This window comes from Falco peregrinus, chromosome 9 (assembly GCF_023634155.1).
Source record: "Falco peregrinus isolate bFalPer1 chromosome 9, bFalPer1.pri, whole genome shotgun sequence".
In the NCBI taxonomy this organism is placed as follows: domain Eukaryota; kingdom Metazoa; phylum Chordata; class Aves; order Falconiformes; family Falconidae; genus Falco; species Falco peregrinus.
The window spans coordinates 470,005-487,782 of record NC_073729.1 but is presented as its reverse complement, the minus strand read 5'-3'; the positions used below and the strand labels follow the sequence as shown (position 1 = coordinate 487,782).

The 17,778-nt window shown below is 51.4% G+C and overlaps 1 long non-coding RNA gene across 2 annotated transcripts; it reads left to right on the top strand.

Moving 5' to 3' along the window:
• Positions 1-3,591: 3,591 nt before the first annotated feature.
• Positions 3,592-17,463, top strand: LOC129785208 (uncharacterized). Of its 2 annotated transcripts, none has more exons than XR_008748886.1 (4): positions 3,592-3,678; positions 4,938-5,135; positions 7,746-7,918; positions 17,306-17,463. It is a non-coding gene; the product is annotated as an uncharacterized LOC129785208 (long non-coding RNA). The 2 variants fall into 2 exon arrangements; XR_008748885.1 differs by having other exon boundaries at positions 7,746-7,931; positions 17,323-17,463.
• The last annotated feature ends 315 nt before the right edge of the window (positions 17,464-17,778 follow it).

Genomic DNA, 17,778 nt, shown 5'->3' with positions numbered 1-17,778 from the left:
GGGACAGCCTGGGGGTGACGGGAAGGGTCAGTGGCTGGGGACAGCCTGGGTGTGACAGGAGGAAACAGCAAGCAGTGGCAGCCTGGGGGTGACAGGAGGGGACAGCAGGCCGTGGCAGCATAGAGGGTGACAGGAGGGGACAGCAGGCTGTGACAGCATGGGGGGTGACAGGAGAGGACAGCAGGCAGTGGCAGCCTGGGGAGTGACAGGAGGGGACAGCAGGCAGTGGCAGCCTGGAGGGTGACAGGAGGGGACAGCTGGCAGTGGCAGCATGGAGGGTGACAGGAGGGGACAGCAGGCTGTGACAGCCTGGGTGGTGACAGGAGAGGACAGCAGGCAGTGGCAGCCTGGAGGGTGACAGGAGGGGACAGCAGGCCATGACAGCCTGCGTGGTGACAGGAGGGGACAGCAGGCAGTGGCAGCATGGAGGATGACAGGAGGGGACAGCAGGCAGTGACAGCCTGAGGGGTGACAGGAGGGGACAGCAAGCCGTGACAGCCTGGGGGGTGTCAGGGCACGGGGCGGTGATGTGCCCAGGGCTGTTGGGAGAGCCACCACAGGCACAGGGGCTGACAGGTGACACTGGGTGGTGAAGGCCCCAGGGGGTGACAGCAGGGACACCGCAGCCCTGGGGGGTGACAGGGCACGGGGTGGTGACAGGCTGGGGGACAGCAGGGACACCGGCGGCCCAGGCGGGGCTGATGAAGGCCCCTCCCCCAGGGGCGCTGAGTGGCCCCCTGAGCCCCTCTGTCACAATGCGGAGCCGCCTGGGTTGCCATAGCGAGCAGCTTGGCCTGGCAGCGCTGGTGCGAGGAGGGAGCGGAGGCCGAGCCAGGGCCTGTCCCCATCGTCCTCCCACCGGGGCTGCGAGGAGGAGCCGGCGGGCTCAGCCCGCGCTGCTGGCCCCAGCCCCTCGGTGGGCCCTGACCTGCTGTGGGGGCCGCAAGGCCAGCTGCTGCGTGAGGTGCCATCGCGGAGCGGGCACCGCCTGGCCCCGGCCATGTCGTGTGTCCACTACAAGTTCTCCTCCAGGCTGAACTCCGATGTGGTCACCTTTCACGGCCCCCACATCTCCCTGCGCGACCTCAGGCGCCAGATCATGGGCCGCGAGAGGCTGAAGGCGACCCACTGCGACCTGCAGGTCACCAACGCCCAGACCATGGAAGGTGCGTGGGGGCGGCGGGCGCGGGGACCGGGGACCGGCCGGCTGGCGATGGCGCAGGCGGCCAGTGAGGCGGTTGGGCCACGGCCGGCAGCGGTGACTTGTGCTGGGGCCTCAGAGCTGCTCTTCCGTGGTTGTGCGCTGGCAGCTGCCGTCAGGGCTGTGTGCGCAGCCAGGCACAGCAGCGTCCGGGGTCCGTGTGCGACACCGCGCGTGGAAGAGGTTTGGTTTCTGGGAACCCTTCTAGCTAAAACGATAAGGGAATGTGGGACAATGCCTTGTCATCACAGACCTGCCAGATTTCTTTGAAAGCCGGCAGAGAAGGCTGAACGTGATAGAAAAGGAGTGGGTGGCTAATTTAAAGGGGAAAAAAAAGTGGGTTTGGTGACTGAAATTTGTCTGAGTTGAAACATGGAATAAGTCCCCCACCCCATCAGAACACTGCGCTCAGGAATTGTTCGTGAACGATTTGTTGTGAATCGTGGAATAGAACCATGGTACACCCCAGACTTGCGAACCCTTATTCCAGGCATGTGTCCTTGTTGGGATTTTCAGGCACCAGGGTTTAAACTGCATAACACGTTTGCAGAACAGGTTTGCAGGTTTGGAGATCCCATGTGTTATGCAAAAACTACCAATCAAGGAAACACATTGCAATATGCAGTTTTGCTTACCCACAAAACAAAATGAATTTTGTGTGAGAAGGAAAAAAAACATGCTACAACCCATCAACACACTCCACCGTTCAATATCCAGCCCCTCAGGGTCCTTTCTGAGCATGTTCAGATGGGAAGATGTACTTTGCGCTAACTACTTCCTCAAAATTATTTACATATGCATAAGGCACTTGCACATGTCACTTTGTTCCTGGGGGCCTTTCTTGGGGTCTTTAGAGATCGTTGGTGGTCAACAACCTGGTGAACTTCAGCTGAACTTTCCTGGGGCACCTGTACTCTACGTGTGGTTATAGAACTTCATTTATTCTCTGTGCTGTATGGTCTTGAAGGCAACGCACCGTTACCCCACTACCCTCATCTATTGGTATAGCCCAGGTGCCTCAGAAAGCTGCCACCCCTTACTGAGCTTATTCAATAGGTCGAGTTAATCACTGCTTTAGCTGCAGCCTCTCCGAGTGATTCTTCATAACTTAATCCTGTCAGCGAGGAGAAGCGTCCAGCTCTGCCACTGAAGGCAGCAGCCTCGAGTCACCAGGCTGCTCCCTACAGGAAGCAATCCCGACTGCCTGGATCTCGCCGCTGAGAGGCTGTATTTAAAAATGAAGTGTTTTCTAGCAAGGGAAACAAGGCTGGAGCACTCATACTCTGGCTGGTGACTCTCCCAGGCAGCTGCATATTCCCATCCCTCAGCAGGACAGGTGTAGCCAGAGCCCTGTCAGAGTCAGCAGAAAAACACGCTGGCCCTATTCCTGCAGGACCTACAGACGCCGGGGCGGCTCCAGGGGGCTCTGTGAGTCGGGGTGCCTGGGGCACCTGCCGGCACCTCTTTCCCTCCTTGGCTCTCAGCTCACTCCCAGGGCTGCCCCGGCCAGGCCTGACTCCAGCTGCCCCGGGGCCTGGCACAGCAGGGGGCTGGAACCTCCCCACAGAACCCCCAGGCAGCCAGCAGGCAGCAGGCAGCAGACACCCCTGTGCCAGCCCAAGGGGCATCCCTCGCCCCACGGCCAGCCACAGATCCCCTCAGCCGGGCCACAGCCCCAGCACAGGCTGTGCCTGCCCAGCCCAACACGGCTGCCAGCAGGGTGAGGGTGGGAAATGGCAGCTCCCAGCATGCCCCGGGAACAACCTAGCCATGGGGCAGCCCCGGGCCTACAGCTCCCAGCATGCTCTGGGAACAACCGGGCCATGGGGCGGCCCCAGGCCTACAGCTCCCAGCATGCTCTGGGAACAACCTGGCCATGGGGTGGCCCTGGGCCTACAGCTCCCAGCATGCCCCGGGAACAACCTGGCCATGGGGCAGCCCCGGGCCTACAGCTCCCAGCATGCCCCGGGAACAACCAGGCCATGGGGTGGCCCTGGGCCTACAGCTCCCAGCATGCCCCGGGAACAACCTGGCCATGGGGCGGCCCTGGGCCTACAGCTCCCAGCATGCCCTGGGAACAACCTGGACATGGGGCAGCCCTGGGCCTACAGCTCCCAGCATGCCCCAGGACCAACCTGGCCATGGGGCGGCCCCAGGCCTACAGCTCCCAGCATGCCCTGGGAACAACTTGGCCATGGGGCAGCCCCGGGCCTACAGCTCCCAGCATGCCCCGGGACCAACCTGGCCATGGGGCAGCCCCGGGCCTACAGCTCCCAGCATGCCCCGGGGCACGCCTTCTCCCAGCAGGCCATGGGACATCGCTGCCCTGCAGTTGGGCCCTGGGGGGTCACCAGCCCCCAGCCCGGGCCCTGTAGGCCCCATGGCCCCTTCCCAGGGCTGCCCAAGCACAGGCCCTGGCCCCGGAGCCCCTGTGGGACAGGGACGAGGGGAAGGGAGGCACCAAGCGGCAGGGAGAGGTGGGTCAAGGCGGAGGGGTGGCCGGAGAGGGACAGGAGGCGGCCAGAGGGGCAGGGGGAGCAGGAGGGGCTGGACAGGGATGGAGAAAGGACAGGGACTGGGCAGAGGGGTGGAGCGGGACAGAGATAGAGGGGCAGGGGGTGCCGCAGAGAATGCAGGATCAGCAGCAGGAGAGAGGGCTAGGGAGTGGAGCGGAGGGGCGGGAAGGGGGACAGAGGCACAGACCAGCACAGGCAGGGCGAGGGGACAGGATGAGCAGGCTGTGGCCTTGGCAGTGGGCGGCAAAGCTGCTTCTGTCGGTCTTTCCTTTCCCCCTGTGCCCTTATCCCCTCCCCACCCTTCCCCTCGGTGAGGCTGTGTCTGTGGTGTGCCTGCTCTGGTGAAAGGAGCTCCTGCACCAGCCTGAGGGCAAAAGAAGAGGGGCAAGGAGCAAGCTGTCCCAGTCCTTAGTTTGCAGGTTTAATGTATCGGCCCTGTTCAGAAAACACAGCGTGTCTGTGTGTCAGTGGTGCCGGCAGATTTTTATTCTTTATAGCAATTTTTTTAAATACCGGGCTTCGTGCAGAAGGTTCACATGGTGCTGTGCTTGTAGTAAACGCAATTGCTTTTATGCATGCTGCATTCTGGAGGTGGCAAGTGCCAGGTTAGAGATGAAGATGGAAATGAAAGCAAGTGACGCACACGCATGGTGATCCTGCCACAAGCATGCTGTGTATTGACCTGGGAGAACGCTGCAGGGACTCTCAGAAGTCAAGGTTTTCAGTGCTGTTTCTGTGTTTGATACCCAAGGGATGGTTTCCCTCTGCATGCGTTTCTGGGCAGGCATGTGCATGGACCATAGGTGTGTCTCTATGGTGCGGTAAGTGGGACTGCTGGTAGCTTTTCATTTCATTCCAACTCAAAAGTAAAGAAAGATTGTACCTGCAAAAGAATTCAAACGGCCGTCTTTGTTTCCCAGAGCGAGCATACAAGCATGGGGGAGCGGTTTACAGGTTCAGAACTTCAGCCAGCTCTGGATGGTAAACCCTCAGGAGAGGAAAGAGAAGCCCCACTTTTTTAACTACAGCTCTGCTTCCCTTAATGTGTCTTCTTGTTAGATTGTGTCGGTAATCAGATTAAAAGCACATGATTAAACTGTGCTTCTTTATGAAGATATTTGAGGGTAATTTACTGTCTTCAATCCTCTTACGAGTGGGGCACTCTGTTGCCCTGTGGGCAGTACAGTGTCGTGACTGGTAATTTTCCTTTTCTTGCCTAGTGTACGGATGCATTTATGAAGGCAAGTGTTGGGTCTTATTGGCGCCGCACAAGAAACCAACGTGTGAAACCCAGACATTCACTGTTAGAAACAGGAAGAAGCTGTGGGCCCTTGCTTCAGATTCTGCAAAAGATGTACCAAGGCTGAGGAAATTGGCAAAAAGGGAAGAAATGCCGTAGCATAACTTTGGGATGGCAGGTGAGGTTTCCATCAGTCTTCCTCAAACGTAGCAGCCTCATTTGGTTTGCGGATGTGGTGTTGAACTCAAACTGCGAGACTAGTTTCCTTTATTGCGGGTGGTACTGTAGCACACGTACCTTTCATGTCCCAAGTGAAGTTGCCAAGGCTCTAGTTAAACTTCTGCAGAACCACCTCAAATTTTCCATAGTGCGTGATTTCCTTCAACAGTCAAGTCCAGGTCTGTGGCATACAATAACCCCTACCCCATTTGGGATCTGGATGTGGTTGATTTTTAATTCAGACTTATCTGCTGTTAGAGATGTTCGGGTTTTGGTCCAAATAGGGAAATGCTGATTGTTTCATTCTTTTGCTTTTTCATAGTGTTGTTCCATGTTTAGTCATTTGTTCCTTACAAAAATAATGTATGGGTGACTATGGAGCTGGAGGTGTTTACGTTCTTGTGGCTGAATGTAGCAGTGGAGCTATCTTGCTGTATTTAAATCAAGAGGAGCATAATGTAACTTCACTTAAAATCTGGTCTTGGTAGGCAGATCCTACCCTGATAAGCATTTAAAACAAAACAAAAAAAAAAAATCAAAAAAAATCAAATCTGTGACAAGGTATAGGTGGAGCACCTGAACGGGTGCAAGGCAGCAATTCTCTTGCTGATATCCACACATTGCAGAACTGTTGCCATCATGACCTTGAAATAGTGAGCCGTTAATGTTAACTACTAGCAGCTTGTGAACCTAACACCTAAAGGTAGAAAATAATTTCCCACTGCCACCTTTTTTTAATTTTCTTTTATGTTTTAAAGTTTCTGATTTGATACTTTCTGATGTATTTGAAACCTGTGTCATATCCTACGAAGTTTGTGACAAGTGTGTGGCAGATGGGACTTTTCTGCTTGGAGAGGTAGTGAGATGGAGAGTGGAGAATGGTTTTATGGCACAAGTGTAGAAGTATAAAAAGAGATTAAGAGGCTTGTGTACCTTGCTGCCAGTTCAGTGGCATGAGAATTCCTGTAATGACAAATTCCTTCTGGCTCTGAAGGAATGAACGTGCCAGCCTGCTGAGTTTCCAACCAGAGCAACACTAGCAACGGATGTTGTTCCCAAATGGTGAGGTGGTTGTAAGCTTCATCAGTAGTAGAAGCTGTGGAGAAAGTCACGAATCATCTGCCGTTCTGCAAGTCAAGTGCTTGGCTCTTTTGTCACTAGTGTTGATTTAAGGGTGCATTGCTTATAAATAGCACTTGACCTTTGTAATTCTTCATACTGCTAAGTTCTGGGTGCCATCAGAGAACCACTGTGCTGTGAAGGCCCTGTAAACATACGGCGATGTTTGTGTTTATCCATTTTGCCTTCCCTTAGATGATGTTATTTTGTCATTTGAAACCTTAGTGGCAGGATTTGGGGCTTTATCCTGATCAGGCATCTAAGGGCCAGCTCTCGGCTGCAGCTGCAGCATAGGTATTCAGGTGGTTTGAGCACCAAATGAAACTTCCACTTGGCTGTCATTTTGGCTTTTCCCTTCCTCTTAATTTTCATATTTTAATTAAGAGTTTTAAGTATTTGGCTTCCTTACAGAAAAAAACCCCAGTGCTATCCTTGTCCTGTTATGATAAGGCCCTAATCTGGAGGGCAGAAAGCTGAGACCACCAGGAAGATGTTGAGAGGAAGGGGAAGAATGTTAGAGCCATGAGTTGGGTGTTCTGAGATCTGAGGAGATGGAAAAGGTGCCTCCCAGGTAGCTAAAGGGAAGTACAGGAGAGCAGCTGGGAGCCAGAAGTGTGGTGTGGGCATATGGAAGTGCTACGCTGTGGTGTGTTAGGCAAATTATTTTTAGGAACCTTCACGTTTGTTGTCATTTCCCAGGCTCCTGAGGTGCAGGAATGCTGGAGGCAAGAAGCTGCCAGCATCAACTACGTGGAGAATGAACACTTCTATCTCCATTTCACTTTCCTCACTTCTGTGTTGCGGTGGCAGGGCAGTACAGACCCTGACCCGGACCCGGACCCTGACCCTGACCCTGCGAGTACGCAGGCAGCTTGTGTGGCCAGTGCCGGTGTGGTTCTGGCACAGAGGATCAAGCTCTTCATGCTTCAGAGCTGTCAGGCTGACACTCTTCAGCACTCAATGAAGCTCTAAATTACAGCTAAAGGAAGACAGAAGTTTTGCTTCAGAGCCTGATAATGTCGTTCTGATCCATCCTTTTGCTTGTTCAGTGGCTACAGAAGGGAACCACTGCCTTGGTAGGAGCATCCATTGAGTTCTTCATGTGTGATATTAGAGGATCATTGTGTCTGTTTATGCATGAGACCATTACAGTAGGTGTTTTGAAGATGTTCACGTGTGGTACATAAAACCTTTGCCAGTAAAACAGTAAATCCACGCAGTGGGGTCTAAAGCACACAGATCCAGTGCGATCCTCCAAAGAGCTTTGAAAGTGTCTCCCCAAGGGTACAGACCTGGCTGTTGGTGATTCTGTTGAACTGCCTTTTATAGCGGGTTGCTTGGAGAAGTTGCTATGTCTGAAGTCATCTTCTGGGGGCCGAATGCTGCAAATGGTAGAATGTTTAAGGAAGCAAATGAATAACCTTCAGACTTGATTTTACTCTTTTAACAGATTGTACACAAATGGGAGGCCTGAGCAGGCTGCATTTAGCAGGGGAACATGACCTGACTGCACAGGAGGCAAGGAACTCTCTTCTCTCGCTGACCATGAGCCCTCAGTTTCAAGGCAGATGTGAAGAGGAATATTTGACCCGTGGGAAATGCAACTTCAGATACGTAACCCAGGTGGGACTGCCATGTGAGCCCTGTGATAGGAGCCGTGTATCCCAACCATGAACGTAGAGGTTGGGCCCAGTTTTTAGCTTGGTTCAGTATGAACTCTGCTGACTGATTCTGTGATCAAGAGCAGGCAAGTCTGCCCCCTGAGAGGATGTTGTCGTGGGTGGAAGGGTTGAAGTGCAGTGACTGAATCAACAAACAGGTGGTTTGAAAAGTCTTTTGGGCGAGGATCTGGTACGCTGGTGTAATGCCTTTTCCCTTTACAAAGGTGTCCAGTAAACACAAGTGTTCCTGCATGTGTCCAGTAGCGCAGAGACCTCTGTACTTTCTTTGGACTGATTGTTGTGTAAGATCTGGGGGTTTGGGGACAGTTCTGAAAATTGTTCAAAAGGTGTCTTGAATGTTGGGTGAAATGGGTCATCACTTCCATAAACCTCTAGCCTGTAAAGAAGAGCCATGGATGTAAGGAGATTTTCTTTTTTTCTCTTTTTATTGTTACTGGGAGGAAAAGCAGTGATTAACTATTGGCCTGTGATACCCCCAGGTGCAGACTGTGCAGTGCATTTGAGGTGGATCACTCCTGTACTGCCAGGACTGAGCCCAGACTCCTCAATGCTTTGCACACTGGCACTGGAAGTCCTTGTGCAGCTGTGGGTACTGGCTTTCTGTGCTGCAGTGTGAAAAACACAAAACACTGGGGTTAAGGTTTGCAGAGAAGTGGGAAAAAGTTGATTATTTTGTGCTAGGAAGGGAATGTCCTGTAGTTTTCAAACTTTGCACCTCTCCACTTGGCATTTAAAACTGCTTTTAACTCTGCTGCTATGTTTCAACGAGAGGGAAGGTGTCTGGTTGTCACAGATGATGCGTCCCATCAAGAAGGATCTTTCCCTTCTGAGTTGAGCTTTCTTTGCTTGACGTGGAAAGTGCCTTAAGCTGAACGATTTCAGATGGCAGTGAAGGAATTACATCGACATGGGGATTTAGAGACAAATCCAAACGTATGTCGTCTTACATTTCAGTATATGATTTTTTAAAATCAGGATTTGCTGGGTTTTGAGCAGCAGACCCATTTTGCATGTGCCTACATAAACCCCATTTTTATGGATAGACGCATGCAGTATGTTTCGTGATGTGATACTTAATTACATATAAGCTGTTCTATGCTGTGCTTTTCTGGGATTGTCGTAGTCCTTTGAAACGCAGCCCTGCGCATCAAAGGGGCAAGCTGTGTCATCTGCTTTCCCCCACAACACAGAGCAATGTAACTGTCATAAATACAGGCTGAGCAAAACTAGTTGAGAGATTTGTGGGCTACTGTTAGCATCACAGTGGGCCAGGAATTAGCCCATGCTTACTAATAAGTTCCTGTATTTTAATTGTCCTATGCCACCTGAGAGGCAGGACAGTGTCAGGACACTTTCCCAGGGAATAAACCTGGACATGTTTGCTTCTCTCCGAGGGTCCCCTATGTACAAAGCATCCTTCAGCACAATCTGGGTGCTTGGTGTTCTCAAAAGGACCCAAAGGGATGAAGTTCACTCCTCCTGCCTGTGTGACAGCAGGAATTATGTCTGCAGCTGTGCTTCTGCGCACTTCGAAACTGCCTCCGTTTCTTTGCTTAGCCAACCAGAGAAAAAAGCCAAAAAACCCTAAGCTGAGTTGGCAACAGTGTCTTGCTGTCCTCTCTGAAGGAAGTAATTTACCATCATCTCGCAGCTTGTCAAACGTGCACCAAGTGTGAAGAAGAACATGACGTGCACTGTCCTAAGCTCTCAGCAGGTCAGGTTTTGCTGTCCTCTGGAAACTGTCTAGCTCCTCAGTTTTTCTCCACAAAGGACACATTGTTTGGAGTAGTGATGAGGTGGCCCCCCAGATGCCCCAGCTTTATTTCTAAGTCCTATTGAAGTATTTTGCCTCCTGAAGAGACTGTGTTCCTCATGAGGAACGGTTACTTCGAAATAAAGTGACCCCCTTTCCGTCTAAAGGGATGGAGCTTGAGACTGTGGAGGTGGAGGTGCTTGGTGAGGGAGGCAGTCAGGCAGGGCCAGTCTGGGGTGCGCAGCTGCGCAGGGCAGTGATGGCACCCGTGTGCCTGGCGAATGCTTCTCTCGCAGTGTCGCAGGGAGAAGGTGTGAGGGTGCTGGGAGAGAGCCGGCGCCCCTGGGAATGACAGCAGCTAAAGGTGAGGGCTGGCTGCGTGGGCAGCAAAGGGTGAGCCAGCCATTCCCTTTGCAAATGCAGTGGAGAGGGAGGGAGCCCCTCCCTCAGCGCAGCAACGTCTGCTGGGGCAGGGCCGGAGGCACCGGCGCCCAGGGCAGGGCTGGCAGGGGGTCTGAGAGAGCCACTCCGCCACCGCCTTGCTTACTGACGCTGTGGGGAAATCGCTTTGGGGGCAGCGATTAAAAAGTGCGTGCAAAGTTTTTAGGTCCAGTTGGAACACTGAGAAGGGGTTCGGGGCCTTTCTCAGAGCGCCGCACGTTGCATAGTCATGTGTCATACACAGGTTTGGTGGCTGGTTTCTCGCTTCTAATGCAAACGCGTACGCATCCTCAGTAGCACTGCTGAAGTGTTTTACGGACTACGCATGCTCCCCAAGTGGGATTTTGGCCTCTTTGGGGCAGAACTATTTCAGTTAGAGGTCCCCATCTCCCACTGCCACCATTATCTTTGTCCTATTTTTAACTCATTTTCTGTTGATGTCAGTGGATCCCAAGACCTGATCAGCTTGTGTTCTCTTGCAGCCAGAACTTTCCTCATTGGAAGTCTTCTTCCTGCGCAACTTAGATAATGGTGCTCTTTCCACTACCTGCTCTTTGTTTCTCACCCCTGCCAAGGCTGCCTCCCTTGATGAGAAGTCCCTTCATTTGTAAATACTTTAGAGAGTGGGTCAGCTCTGTGGAGGTGTCACCTCGACAGAGGGGAAGGTGGAGCGTCAGATCTCTGCATGTGGCAGGGGCTGCATTAACCCTCATCTCCCACTGCGTGAATGACCGCAGGCAGAGGCACTGTGCAAGGAACATCAAGCCTTTAATGAATTAAGAAAGACAGATCTGGTAGAGGGCTGGGGCTGCAGTGGGTGGGTGCAGGTCACACGTCAGAGGGATCTGTGCTCCACACCTTCTCTATCAATATATCAACGGTGACTGGAGCAGCGTGGAGCACCTTGTCTCCCAGTGTTCCTCAGGGTTCTGGCTTGCTTGCTGGGCACGTAGTCGCTATTGGATGGCCTCTGCTTGCTGCTGCCCCCCTGCTCCCCACTACAGCCCACTGCCGTGGCATCCCTGTGTGGCTTCCTCTCCCAGAGGGTTTTGGAGCTTTTTGCCACCGGGCACACCACCATCTTCTTCCTCTTCTTGGGTGGCATGCTGCCCCATGGGGACATCTCTGGCATCCCGAGGGTGTCAGCCAATGTGGGGCGCTTGGCCTGTTTACCAGCAGCCTTGCCTGATCTGGGCACCACCCGGCAGGAGAAGATGCCCGGTGGTGGTGGCAAGCGGGTCAAAATGACCGGGGGCTGCCTCCGCAGCACCTCCTCCACCAGCTGGGCCATGCGGGGTGGATGATGCTGGGGTGCAGTCGGGGGGCTGGCCAGGGGACTATTCAGCAGGATCTGCTGAGGACCCTCTGGGAGACCCTTGTGGGCACCCTCTGAGCATCCCTTCAAGGGGCTCTCCTCTGAAGTGTCCATAGGACCCTCCTGAGAGGGCTCCATGGGGCTCTCTGGCAGCCGGGTGGGGAAGACCACTGCCAGCCCACCCTGCTTGCCTTTGGCGTCCAGCAAGGGGGATGTTGCCACCCTCTGCCAGGAGGGGTTGGTGTCCTCCTGCATTGCGGCCACCACTTGGTCCTTGGGACAGTTGCCCTCCATCATGCACTCTAAGAGGTCAGGGATCCTGTTGAGGGTGGTGGTCAAGACAGGGACATCAGGGACACCACGGTCGGTGTCCTCGCTGCCCCCCAGCCCTGCCACCAGCGATTGCTCCTTGGAGCAGCCACCCTTTGCCATGTACTCTGAGAACTCCGGGAACTTGTTGAGGAGGGTGGTCAAGCAGGAGCCGCTGAGAACTTCAGGGAGCTCCAGGATGCTGTCGAGCCAGGCGAGCGGGTCACTGCTGTCCACGGTGGACGAATGCTTATCCTGAAACTGCAGATTGTCCTCTGCCAGCTCAGGGAAGGCCTCGTTGAAGGCATCTGGCCCCAGCTCGGGCAGGTCCAGGAGATTCTCTGGGCTTGGCGGGGTGGTCACCACTTCTGAAAAAGCAAATGAAGCCAAGCCACCCCCAGGGTGATGCAAGCCTTCCTTGGTGCAGGTCACCCCCTATGGGCTCTGCCACCCTGCAGACCTCACCTTGGTGCTTGATCCTGCTTCTGCCAGAGACCATATCCAGGGCAGGCTGGCAGGGGGGTGGCAGCAGGGACGCCATCCTCACTGGCCACCACGTCATTGTTAAAGGCCTCCAACAGCTTCTGGGCACTGCCAGGATGGGTGCGGAGCACAGGGGAGACCTGCACGCAGTGCTGAGCCGCAGGGTGTTGGGGTGGCAGGGGCCCAGCATGGGCAGGGACGTTCAGCACAGTGCAGCCCGTAGGGTGGAGGGGCTGCCCCTGGCCCACGTCCCATGGGCCCAGCCCCACTGGCTGGTGGGGCACAAGTGTCCCCATCACCACTTGCTGTCCCTGGCCATAGGCAGGGGGACAAGGGGCAGGCAGCAGGGGCAGCTGCACACCGCTGGGGAGCTGCAGCACATGTGGCAGCTGCACGACCTGCCCTGAGTCCCCCAGGGGCCCCTGCACACCCTGCCAGGTTGCCAGGGCGGGCTGGTGGGTGACAATGTGGAGCTGGGAAGGCCGAACGGTGATCAGCAGCCCCGGGACAGAGGGCAGCACACCAGCAGTGACCGGTGGCGGCATGGTCAGGGTGGTGAAGCTCATGCCGGGCACCTCTGGTCCTGTCGGCAGCTGGAGGGGGAACCTCTCTGTGGGCAGAAGCGAAGGGGGGTGATGGGGTGAGATGCTGGCCGGCACAGCTGGTTGGGGGTTACCCGAAGGGCAGGAGCACCATGAGGAGCGTGCTGCTCTATGCCGCAGCAGTTGGCCAGTGTGGCGTTTGTTGGGGCAAACAGTGTTCTGGGGTTCCATCTCCATGGCGATCATTATGCCAGCACCTGCGTCAGCCAGCGTTGTGACAGTTTGACTTTTAATGACAGAACAACTTCCCAACTCAATGGTTTCCCATCCTGCTGATGCTTTCCTGCCCTCAGTGCTGATTTCCCACCCCCACCATAGTTTCCCATCACAACTGTTTTTTGGTTTGGGAGTTGAGTTTCATGTCAAAGGGGAGTTTTCACCTAAATTTCTGTTGATGTCAGTGGATCCCAAGACCTGGTCAGCTTGTATTCTCTTGCAGCCAGAATTTCCCTCATTTGAAGGCTTCTTTCTGCCTTCTTTCAGCCAGGGCAGGGCTGGGAGGGAGTTTGAGAGAGCCACTCCTCTACTGCCTTGCTTAGGGACCCTGTGGGGAAATTGCTTTGGGGTGGGGGCAATTTGAGAAAAGTGGGACCTCAGAGAAGCATAGTATTACAGGAAACTTTTTAGGGTAAGAGACAGCTATCGCTTTCAGGATGGCTGGCATTCACCATCCTAAATGTGTGCTGCCACGGCTCCCTAAGCAGCGCAGCCTGCAACCTCAGCACGTGCTGACAGGAGTAACGGGGGCTGGAGTGGAGTGGAGAGCCCGCAGCCAGGCTCTGTTATGCTCCTGCAGGAAGGGGAACTTGACAGTACCACAGAGCTGATGAGATGTCCACTGCCATGATTTTCCCTTTTATAACAAATTCTACCAGGGACGAGCAATGACGGAAAAGGCAGGAATATGGTTACGCCAGTACTTCACAGTCCCTTGAACTTGTTGTAGTTCCAGCGTACTGGATGGGTTGTGCCCAGATTCTTTCTTTTCCAGTGTGTCTGGTGGAAGAGAGGCAGCTCCTGCAACCCACCAGACTCCTTGGAATTTAACTTCTCATGCTGGCCCTTGGCACTTTGACTCTGGGACTTCCAGTCCCAACTTGATTAGTGTTGCCCAAATAGTTTTCATTGCATCTGTAATGCTTTCTGGCCCTTCTGCCCCGCTGAGGATGCCATCGATGTATCGATACACTGTGAGGCCAGGTGGAATGGTGATCTGTGCTAAGGCTGGGGCCAGAGCATTGTGAGCGATAGTGGGGCAGTGTTTGTATCCTTGCGGAAAACTGTTTGAAAACATACTGAGTCCCGCTCCAGGCAAAGGCAAACCGGGCTTTTTCTTGTGCGTGGAGCAGAATCACGAGGAATACATCTCTAACATGTAAAGCATCTAAAGCTAACCTAACATCTATGCTAACCCTAATGTCCCACAAAAATCACTGCGTTACTGACAATGAAAGGAGAGGAAACAGCACTGTGAGAACGAAAATATCCCACTAAGTCAATTTTTTTGTCTACCTATACAGCAGAAGTGTTCTTTCGTGTTAAAGTCAGAGTATGTTCTGATTTGCACTGCCCCACTAAATAGTTTTATGCTGGAAAGGTTTACTAAGAAATAATTGTTAGTGTTCTTCCTGGTTATGCACCCACATCTTATAATGAAAAAATTAGATGATAACGTCTTTGCTGTGCTACACTGTTCTATAACTGAGAGTTAGGTTGTGTTTCATTTTAAGCATTCTCAAAAAAATACGGATAGTTACAGCTTTTACTAACAGCACTGCGGCAAATGTGAATTCACAGGTGGGCTTTTAAGCCTCACCTCAGCATGTTTGGTGTAGGAACAAACATTACAAGTACTCTAGTATTTTTGCCAATGCTTTCCTGCACAAATTGTATTAAAAGCATAGATTCTTCTGGTCTTCCATGCAGAAAGTATGGTGAGAATAAATCTGATATTAAAATGACTTCTTCAGATGTCAGAGGTTTATTTAGAAATGTCCACTACCTGTATTTTTTCTTATATACTTGCAGCGGGTCGTAACAACCTGCAGAGAAGATATGCAAAGTATGTCATCCCTATTATTTCCATTCCTGGGTTATGATAGAATTTGGCACAGAATATTAGATCAGTTGCAAAAAGTAGTGCTGGGCCACGCATATTCAGATTGATCCATGATCCCAGGTAGCTGTATGGGATTTGGTAATTTTCTTTAGTAAGTAAAGGAAAACTGCATGTATTATAGAAATGAGAATTTGGTGAGACAAAGGGCAGGTCCAGTTCCTTTTCGACTACTACACAGAGATATTCTAACACATCAAATGAAAAGAATTTCTAAAGAACTAGACCTTTCTGAGCTGGAGAAGAGGTAGATGAAATAGAAAAGATAGAACTAAAATCTGCAGCAAAATATTGCCTCTAAAGGAAGATGTGTTGGGGTTTTTTCTTTCACGGAAACAAATGAACAATTACTCTGCGATTCTCCAGACTGGAAATTTGCAAAAAGCTGTGTAGTGTGGTTTTCAGTAGTATAAAAAGCAAAAGCTCTTCAGGGTTTCAAGTACACCTTTGCAACAGCTGTGAAAAAAATGCAAGCATGCAGATTGTTCCATTGTATGAAAACACCTTCATTTACTACTTATTTTTCATACAGGGAATAAACTAGCAGTGACGACTGTTGGAAAGTTTTAGGTGAATAAAAAAATCCTCCAAACCAGGAAAAATACTGTGCTATCAGGTAGCTGCAGCTTTGCTGTGTGAGCTTAATATTCACGTAGAGACTTTTTCTAAATGTGTCACTTAAGGCAGGGATGGCTTCTAATTCTAAAAAGTCATATGCCTAGAGCAGTCGCTCATGTGCCACATACAGGATTTTTATGCTAACACTATTAAAAAATTTCCCTAGAAAATTTTCCACCTCCTTCGAGTAAATACAACCGATGTCCCTAACTGTCTCAGTTTCCTATTCCACCATAGGTTGCTGTATTTCAAAGACAAAGTTAACCAACGGCTGGTTACTAACCGAGGGCTCAAACCAATTTTTGCAGCAGTCAGGTAGAGAGTGGCCATTTGGTCTGGACCCACTGAAGTGCCAATGTAAATACAAACAAAATAAGGTCTATCAAACTTTAGATTCTCTAGCAAAACAACGGAAAGGATATGAAGAACTACGTCTTGTCTACTGTCTGTTTCCCATATGTGTTGTGATCGGCTCCCTGGAAAACAAGAGGCTGGACTGGTCCTGGCTGTGCCCATGAGCTTGCCAGCTGAGTGCTAGGTGGTAGCAAGGAGAGCGCTAGAGAAAAGCACAGACCCATTGACCCAGCACCACCGTTCTCGTGTTCTTCATGCATGTGAGGCCTGTTAGCCATTGTACTTGTATTTATTCTAACACGGGACATCAGTCAACAGTCACAACACCGGTGGATTACCAGCATTTCCGTCATATGCTTCACATATAGTGTTAAAGGAGAAATTTACACAGACGTGGGTACCACTAGGTTTGCTTTAATCGCCCCTCAGAGCTGGGCCACCGCCCCAGCGAGTGGCAGAGAGCAAAGGGATACAGCACAGCTTATACACACTTATCAAATCATTAGTCAACGTCCAAAGTTTTTAGAAGTTTCCTTTGGTCTTGTCCATTCTGCAAATCCATCACCTGACCCTGTCCCTGTTGATTCATCTATTTGCTTCCAGTCTCTGCCTCGGTTCCAAGCTCCTCCTCGGATCATGATCTTCTTTCTGCCTGCTTTAACTCACACACTCCTTCAAGCACACTTAGTCTTTGAACAGCAATTCCTATTCACATATACTGATTTTTTTTTCTTGAAACACCTGCATTTCTGCGAGCACGTGTGTGCACAAGGTGATCATCTGTTGTTTCTCTGTTCTCCCAGTGATTAACTGGACTGGGTGTTAAACCAGCCTTGGATTAGGGCTATACTGGGGACGAGGCCTGGTTCTGCCACTTAGCTGCTTTAGCACTTTAAATTTCTGAATTCAAAACACATTTTCTTTAACAAGCAATACCAGAACAATGGAGAACAATTAACAATGGTTTGGTCACTGCCGTGACAAAATAATGGCAATTATTATTTCTGGTGTAGGTTGCTGTATGTCGTATTTATGAAACTAGGATTTGCCGGAAGAAAAATGTTCTATTTCACACCCACAGATGAGCTCCCTGAGATGAGCATCCACGTTTTAACAAGCCTTTACATCAAAGGCTGTAAACGAGTGTCAGTCTGCACAACCAGCTGGGAATCTTGTGTTGTTCCAGGCACATATTTTTGTCCCATTCAATACCTTGTCTGTGTGATTTGCCTTTAGTCTGTCCTGTGCTTTCCTGCTAAAGATTTATAGGCTTCAGTCTTCTGATACTGCTCCAGCTCCTGCATCTAATGCTCCTTATCTCTGTCTGCTCCATCAAGGTGTCGCTGAAACAAAGAAGTCCAAGAGTACCAGGGAGTTGCCTCCCCTTCAGGAGGAAGGGAAGAAAAACAACTTGCCAGATGAAGTGCTGATCCATTTCACCTATGCAAACAGGAAAGGAGCGAAGAAACAATGAGAATGTACGTGAGATGCAAAGACGCAGGATTTCTGGATAATATTGCTGTATTCTGGTGTGTCGTGTCCGTGTCTCCCCACCCTCCCGCCTTTCCCTTTTTTTTTTTTAAATTCAAATCACTATTCTGTTAACTCTTTTATTTTTAGATCAAGCTTTAACGTTCAGACCTGTCACAGCAGGGTTCCAATACGCCCTTGGTTTTTTGCCCCACAGAAAAAAAATGCACTACCATTCTACAACCACACACTTTTCCCATCTGAGAGGCGAACAAAACATCATGGCTATTGGAAAAGAGTAGCATAAAGATAAAAGAGCCTAGGTGATATCAATTTAAGC